Source organism: Festucalex cinctus, chromosome 10, assembly GCF_051991245.1.
Source record: "Festucalex cinctus isolate MCC-2025b chromosome 10, RoL_Fcin_1.0, whole genome shotgun sequence".
NCBI classification, from domain to species: domain Eukaryota; kingdom Metazoa; phylum Chordata; class Actinopteri; order Syngnathiformes; family Syngnathidae; genus Festucalex; species Festucalex cinctus.
This window is the reverse complement of record NC_135420.1, coordinates 14,019,632-14,026,899: the sequence shown is the minus strand read 5'-3', so window position 1 is coordinate 14,026,899 and position 7,268 is coordinate 14,019,632. Positions and strand designations below refer to the sequence as shown.

At 41.0% G+C, this 7,268-nt stretch overlaps 1 long non-coding RNA gene across 1 annotated transcript; it reads right to left on the bottom strand.

Moving 5' to 3' along the window:
- Positions 1–1,872: 1,872 nt before the first annotated feature.
- On the bottom strand, positions 1,873–5,395 carry LOC144026919 (uncharacterized). The gene is made up of 3 exons (XR_013285329.1): positions 4,440–5,395; positions 4,262–4,363; positions 1,873–4,177 (listed from the first exon to the last, which is right to left on the bottom strand). It is a non-coding gene; the product is annotated as an uncharacterized LOC144026919 (long non-coding RNA).
- Positions 5,396–7,268: the final 1,873 nt, after the last annotated feature.

Here is a 7,268-nt window from a genome sequence, read left to right as displayed (position 1 = left end):
ACCTTCATTACCGTTTTCATGCTGTTCCTAGTTTGGTAGGCGTAACTTTTAGGACCCGCTGAAACAAACTCCTGAATGCTATCTCCTCCCAACTCGTCAGTCAAATCCCCCAAATAGTCACCTAATTCCAAAGGACTTTCGCCGTCTTTGACTACATAGACGAGGCTGTCCGTGTCGGTGTACAAAACACTCGTCTGCAGTCGCTCCAAATATGCGTACATTTTTAGACGTGCATAAGCCGTGGTCATGCATGCTGCAAAGATGTTAGCGGTTTTGGAGGGGGGGACGTTGCAACGTCGGTGGTAGCTGTACTGCACGATCGACCTTTGATCGTTGAGGAAGTGAAAGGCTTTGATCTCGTACAACCCCGAAAATAACAATTCAAAGAAGCGTTCTGTGCTGCTTACAATCTCTGTTTTATCCAAATTATCACGCTGTCCCAATTTGCCCCAAAAGTTGTTGAGGCATAATTTAGACACCTGCCTCTTACCCGCATTCACATTTATTTTTGAGGGGTCTAGTCTAATACCTTGGTGAGTCTCATAGTTTTCGATGTACTTTTCCCTACCTGCCTGATCAACAACGTAGGAAGGATACCCCGAGGCCTCTTGCTTCCCTTTTAGGAATGTATCGATGTATGCTTTGAAGACGTCGCTACTCGACGAGTCAAAATGCCACACCTCCGTAATTTGTGATACGGTGTAGCCCAGCTCGAGAGCCTTGTTGAATTCAGGCGTAACCCAAACACCGGTTAAGGCTCTCTCGTCATCGTTATGCGAACACGAACTTTCTTGATTGTTAAGTTCTGCGCACGTGCGACAAAGTGTAAACACCAGTTTACCTCTTGCCGTTTTGTACGGCAGCAGGGGGAAATAGAGGCCTCGTGGAGGGTTGACTTTAGCTCTGATGAACCCGAAATACTTTTGGGGGTCATCGAAATTGTCGTGAATGATGGTAGGATGTCCTAACGGATAGGCACATGTGCTGTTGACAAAAGGATAAAGCGATGTAACATCGACGTACATTACACGTTCACCGGGGGCAGCCGTATAACGTAACACGAAGGCATTCGTTCTCCCTCCAAAAAGAGCTTTACGTGGTATAAGAGGCTCAGGGAATTTTGAATTGCGCAAGAACTCTCTTATATCCGGATTTGACTTTTTTAACCGCAGCCACTCATGCTCCCACATCAACACAAGCTGTACACCGTGCTTGACTTTTAGATCCTGTATTTTCTTTTTAACCCTGTCAAACTTTTCTTGAAACGGTCGTTTACTCATAGGACACTTTTGAGTAGGATCGTAACATTCACGGCATCCGTGATAGAAACATCCGAGATATTCCCATACATATTTTACGCCGTCTATCAAAGCGTACCCGTCTACATAGTACTGCCCGATCTTGACCTCCCCCTTGTTTAAGGCGTGAATAATAGGTATTTTTTGGCTGTGCGCCACCCACATTAGGTATTGGATCGAATCGCGTGAGAATGATTTGGATTGTTGTATGTAATTATCGGTCGGCGTAATAGCCAATGTTTTAGGTGTTAGGAAATTGTTCCGGAACACCTTCATGCAGGAGGAGGCGATAGTTACAGAATTGAACGGGTCTGTACCAGTCGCATTAAGAAACTCCTCTCTAAATTTCTCACAAGCTGTCGCCAAAATATTCACATCATTTCTGCAGTACATTAGAGCTTCCTGAGCAAAATTGAAGGTTCCCTTACACGCTACCTCGTACCATTCAAAAAACTTTGTACGATGGACCGTCGTCATACGCTCTACCCCATAATATTTTGGATCAGGGTAGGGACCGATGTAATTTAAATGGTCTAGAGAGCTAAAGCCATGGGGGAAATACCCTTTAGTTTGATCGATGAAACCTAGAGCTTTAGGCAAGGAGCTGAGGGGCATCGTGAGGAAGGACAAGGAGTCGATGTACCCCAGTTTGTAGTCCGTATCTGAGAAACAAATGACTTTGCTCCCTTGCATAATGACGCTGACATTAACCCCCATGTCTACCATTTTGTTTAGAATGATGTAAGCGTCAAAACCTTTGGCGTTGTGAGCGATTAGTTTAGACTGTTCAAAACGAGGGTTCCTGACATAATCAAGAAATTGTTCGACGCAATCAAGACCCAACCAATGTTTTTCCACCCCCTTTGTCGATTTGGTACACACTAGGTAGGGTTTGTGTTTACCGTCAGCACCTACGAATGTTTCAAAATCGTAGTAAATTATTTGTTTACAAGGCGCTTCCGGTTTTAGAGGCTGCATGTAACACAGATGAGGGTTTCCTCTCGCCTCATCACCGCCCTTAGGTAGAACCTCTCCACATACTGTGCATTTGGCTTGAGGGCATTTATGTTTAACATTCTCCCCCTGTGATTTGACGTAATATTCCACACTGCATTCGCTACATTTTTTGTATTTCTCACAGTTGCTAGTCTCGGATTTTGAGGTCTGTCTGCGTTCTTTGTGTTTAACGAAGCAACTCTCGTTCTGACATATTTTGTTACAATCGTTACAATGAATGGCTTTGAACGGTTGTTGTTTGCAGGTAGGGTCGAGACAGATGTGACAATGCCCCTCACAACTATGTTGTTCTTGGTTTTTATGCCCTTTGTAACAATGACTGCAAAAGTAGGATTTCCCTATGAACTCCTTAACCGATTTTATTCCATAATAGTGTCCGTCTAATAGCAGTAAGAACACTGAGTCCTCTGATTTGGGGTATTGCGTCTCAAAAAAAGACAGGGGGCGTTCGCAATCCGCTCTATAAGCTATAACGATTTTGCGTTTCACAAGCGTTTCAAATTTGTGTACGTCCCTCAGACTAACGGCAGTCTCACAAGTCAACCCCACGCTTTGCTGTAAATAACGAGCCCTCTGTGTAGCCTGATCAACAGTCAACGATCCGTCAAGCAGGTATGCTAACGATCTAGCAAAGCATAATTTATCATTTTTGTCATACGTTATGTACAAACATCTCTTCTTCTTTTGAACCATTTCATCATTTGTAGTCAAAATTAGTTTGCGTTTGGCACCTCCTCCGCCATTAACATCAAATACAATCTGTACAACAAGTTCTAGACTATTGTCGGCCAGTACCTCTGTATTAGATTGTGCGATGCGATCTAGCAAATTATGGACTGCGTCAGTTACGTCATTCGGGTCATTAACAGCATCTAGGTAACAGTGCTCCCTCACATTTTCACCCACTATTTCTGCTTGGACTATATCACCGCGACTAGTCGATCTGATTACCTCCTGCACAGCTTCATTCAAATTATTGCCAATGTTTGTGTAGAAGGCTGCAAAATCAAGGGGGTCTTCGGGTCTCGTTGTATTTAGACGTCGTCTTATCTCCAAGTTGTTAAAATTCGGACGCCTAACTTGTCCCCCCACCTGTCTGTTTGTGTCTGAAGATTGTTGCAAGGTGGATTGTGTACTGGGGGTTGGTGCTGGGGGATGTTCTGCTTGAATGTGTCGATGTACCCGAGACTGTTGTTGGAGGTCTTGTCTAGCTGGTGTACTACTACCACCAGCTTCTGTCTGTTGCGTTTGATTGTGCGTGTATGGTTGGTATTGAAAGTTTTGTGTATTTGACACAAGTGTCTGCTGGCAATGTGTACTGCTGCTACCTTCTGCATATTGCATTTGATTGCGTGGGTGTGGCTGGGAATGTTGTGAAAATGATACAGAGGATTGCTGTTGGTCATTTCTATGTATGTCTGGTTCAAGTATGTCCTCAACGGCTTCGTCGTTTGAAGATGACTGGTTAAGACGTGCAAGAGCCCTCTCTAAAGGATTAAAGAAATCAATAAAATCCTCAATGTGTCTTATAGCCACAAACGGATCGCCATCATCGCCGCCGATTTCATCAGGCATTTGAAAAGGCTCGATTTGCATAGAGATCTCATCGTTTAAGGCATTTACAATTTCAGCCAAACCTTGACCTACATTATCTAAATCCATGTCACCCCCCTCAGAGTTTTCCATTTCAGATTCGCTTTCAATCGGTGGAAACCCGACGAATTCACCTTCCTCTTCGGCCCTCACGTTTTCACGCCTTAATATCTCTTCTTCTTCTTCTCCTTCTTCTTCTTCTTCGTCAGATATTATTATGACCTCAGGTTGAGCAGTCTCTGGGACCGTCTCGCTCAGTATATCACCACCTATAATCATACAACATTACCGGTTCATTTAAAAAATAGTAATACATAGGTTTTATTTTATTTAAAAAAAAAAAGGAAATTTACCGTTCACTCCTGCAGATAATTCGTCATCCAATTCTTCCTCATCACTCGTAATTACGAAAATCTCCGGCTGTCTAACCCTCTCGTTCACATCCTCATTCAATTCTGTAAATATCCATTACTAACAGTTAATTTTAAAGCAAGAAAAAGCTCTAAACGTTTCAAAAAAAGAAATACTTACGCCGGATTCCTGTCACAACATCGCCACCTTGTGACGCTGAATAATAATACAGTTGAATTTCATCCAACAACGCTTCTAATTCTGTAAAAATTCAAATTTAAAATAAGAAATACGAACTCATTCACTCATTCAAAAAAATAATAAAATAAAAAAAAAACTCTCCTAACTCTATAAAATTAAAATAAAAGTAAAACAAAAAATACATATTAATACAGACTTATTCCAAAATCTCTCATAACTTAAAAATAAAATAAACGCTATAAGTATAAAAATAAAGTCATGCATCATTCCATTAAATAAATAAATCACTCACTAAGATGCTTGCTTTTCCAGAAGCTTCATTAAGATGTAGGGTTTTTTTATTTCATAGCAAAAACATTAATAGAAGTGAATATAAGTGCCACATTTGTATGAGTATATATACATATATAGATAATATCAAGAGTTAATTACCTGGATTCATCTTGGAAGCTCAGAGCCGATACCTCTTGAGAATTTTTCAGAGAAGTGAGTGTGGCATTGCGAAGGCCTCATATTACTTTTCCCCCTTCACCATAATAGAAATGGCTAGTACTTTTCCCCCGGCGGTTTTACCCATACTAAACCACTCCCTCCGATCACGTCATTCAATCTCATTATTATTCATTATTCACTCAATCTAGGGGGGCGTGCACCGGATCCGGAAGTTAACCAAACAATTAGCATTTGAACCCGGGTCAGCCATGATATCTGCAAAAACAGGTAGGAACACCACCTACACATCATCCATCTTCATTAAGGGGTCATTAATCTTCATTAAATGACATCAGGAAGTCATTAAGGGTCATTCATCTTCATTATATAACACCTGGAAGTCATTAAAGGTCATTCATCTTCATTAAACGACATCCGGAAGTCATTAAAGGTCATTCATCTTCATTATACGACATCCGGAAGTCATTAAAGGTCATTCATCCTCATTAAACGACATCCGGAAGTCATTAAAGGTCATTACCCCTCATTAAATGACATCTGGAAGTCATTAAAGGTCATTAACCCTCATTATATGACATCTGGAAGTCATTAAAGGGTCATTCATCTTCATTAAATGACATCAGGAAGTCATTAAGGGTCATTAATCTTCATTAAATGACATCAGGAAGTCATTAGGGGTCATTAATCTTCATTAAATGACATCAGGAAGTCATTAAGGGTCATTAACCCTCATTAAATGACATCAGGAAGTCATTAAGGGTCATTAACCCTCATTATATGACATCTGGAAGTCATTAAAGGGTCATTAATCTTCATTAGGGAGGGGTCATGACCCATACATGACCCCCCTAATCTAATTAAGAATGTCATCCATCAAATTTTGACAGAAGCGGCCTTGTAATATTCTCTCTGACGCTGCATATCAATGAGGCTCATTTGCACTGGGGTGGGCATATTTTGCGTCAAATGTATGCGAATTACCTAATTTACATACGGCAAATAACACCGGCGCCCTGTGACGCAATCTGTTTGGCCGCACACATAGTGACGGATTTCCCCATCTGCGCGTTTAATGAATTAGCCGCTGCAAAGGCGACGCAAACCTTTTGTGAATAGGCCCCTAAGACTAAATTTAAAACTGTCTTATATCATTAACACTAGCTCTGAGCCTGCTCAACACTGACAAGCACTGACTCCACAGGTCTATGTTAAACTCTTCCATAATAAACACGTTGTTTATTGTAACAAAGAAAGCTTACAAATAATTAGACAATCTGTGTATTGTATTCATATGCTTTTCATCGGTAGTAAGATAGTAATGATTGATGATAGTCTTTCATGATTTTGGTCACATGATTAAGAAAAAAAAAATAAAGGCACTTGTGTTTTTCTTGGGCATTCTTGGCTCTGAATGAGAGCCTCATAATGACTGTAGGTACCAATTATATTCTGTCTGAAAGAAAGTACTTTTTCCGCAGTATTTTTTTTTTTGCATATGTGTCACACACATAATTGTGCTGGCTCAAACACACAGTCCCACATGTGTATTCATGCCATGTCACAATGAAGTTGGTCTGCAGCTTTCCAAAAACATTCGGGGTCATATGTGGTCTTACAGTTGCGGTTTGACTGATGTCCCCACTAAATTTGACTGTTTTTCTTAGGTCAGTTTTGGAGGAAAATCAAGTCGCATTTGATCCTAGTGGGAATCAACATTGACCCCATATTTCCTTTTCATTACAAATGCATAGGCCCTCACTTGTGGTGTTGATTCTTTCCAACTACAAGTAAATGACAGCAACTATTTTCCCTAACAAAGTATCAACCTGTATCAATATCGAGTTACTCCTGCTTGGCTCATGCTTTAGAGTGCCATACCGTATGTGCTTTCGTGAAAATCTGTTCATGCGTGCCAATTTGGCCAAAGCGGACGTGCTCCTCGCACAAATATGAAGGAGACTTAAGTCTTTTGCAACCTTAACACCGAATGGTCTGTCAATGATTGACAGAGAGGTAAACTTCCTTCCTGAAAGGTCATTGATTGCTTTGCTCTCCACACCAGCAGCTAATCCTCTTTGTATTGTGCTCTCATCATCAGCAGGCTCGTTTGTCATCAGAGTTCACCTCTTGACTTTTGAAGAACCAAACTCGTTGTACCACTCAACTCAGCCAATTAGACAGCGATTAATCATCTCATTTAAATATAGGACGTGATTAAGAGGGGAAGCCGAATACAGTAAACAGAAATAAACAATCGATATAAACATCAGCAGCTTATTTGAGACACAGGGAAGTAGCATCACTGCCAGTTTCTGATTTTGACTTTAAGATTATCCACGTTCTTCTTCATGTGAC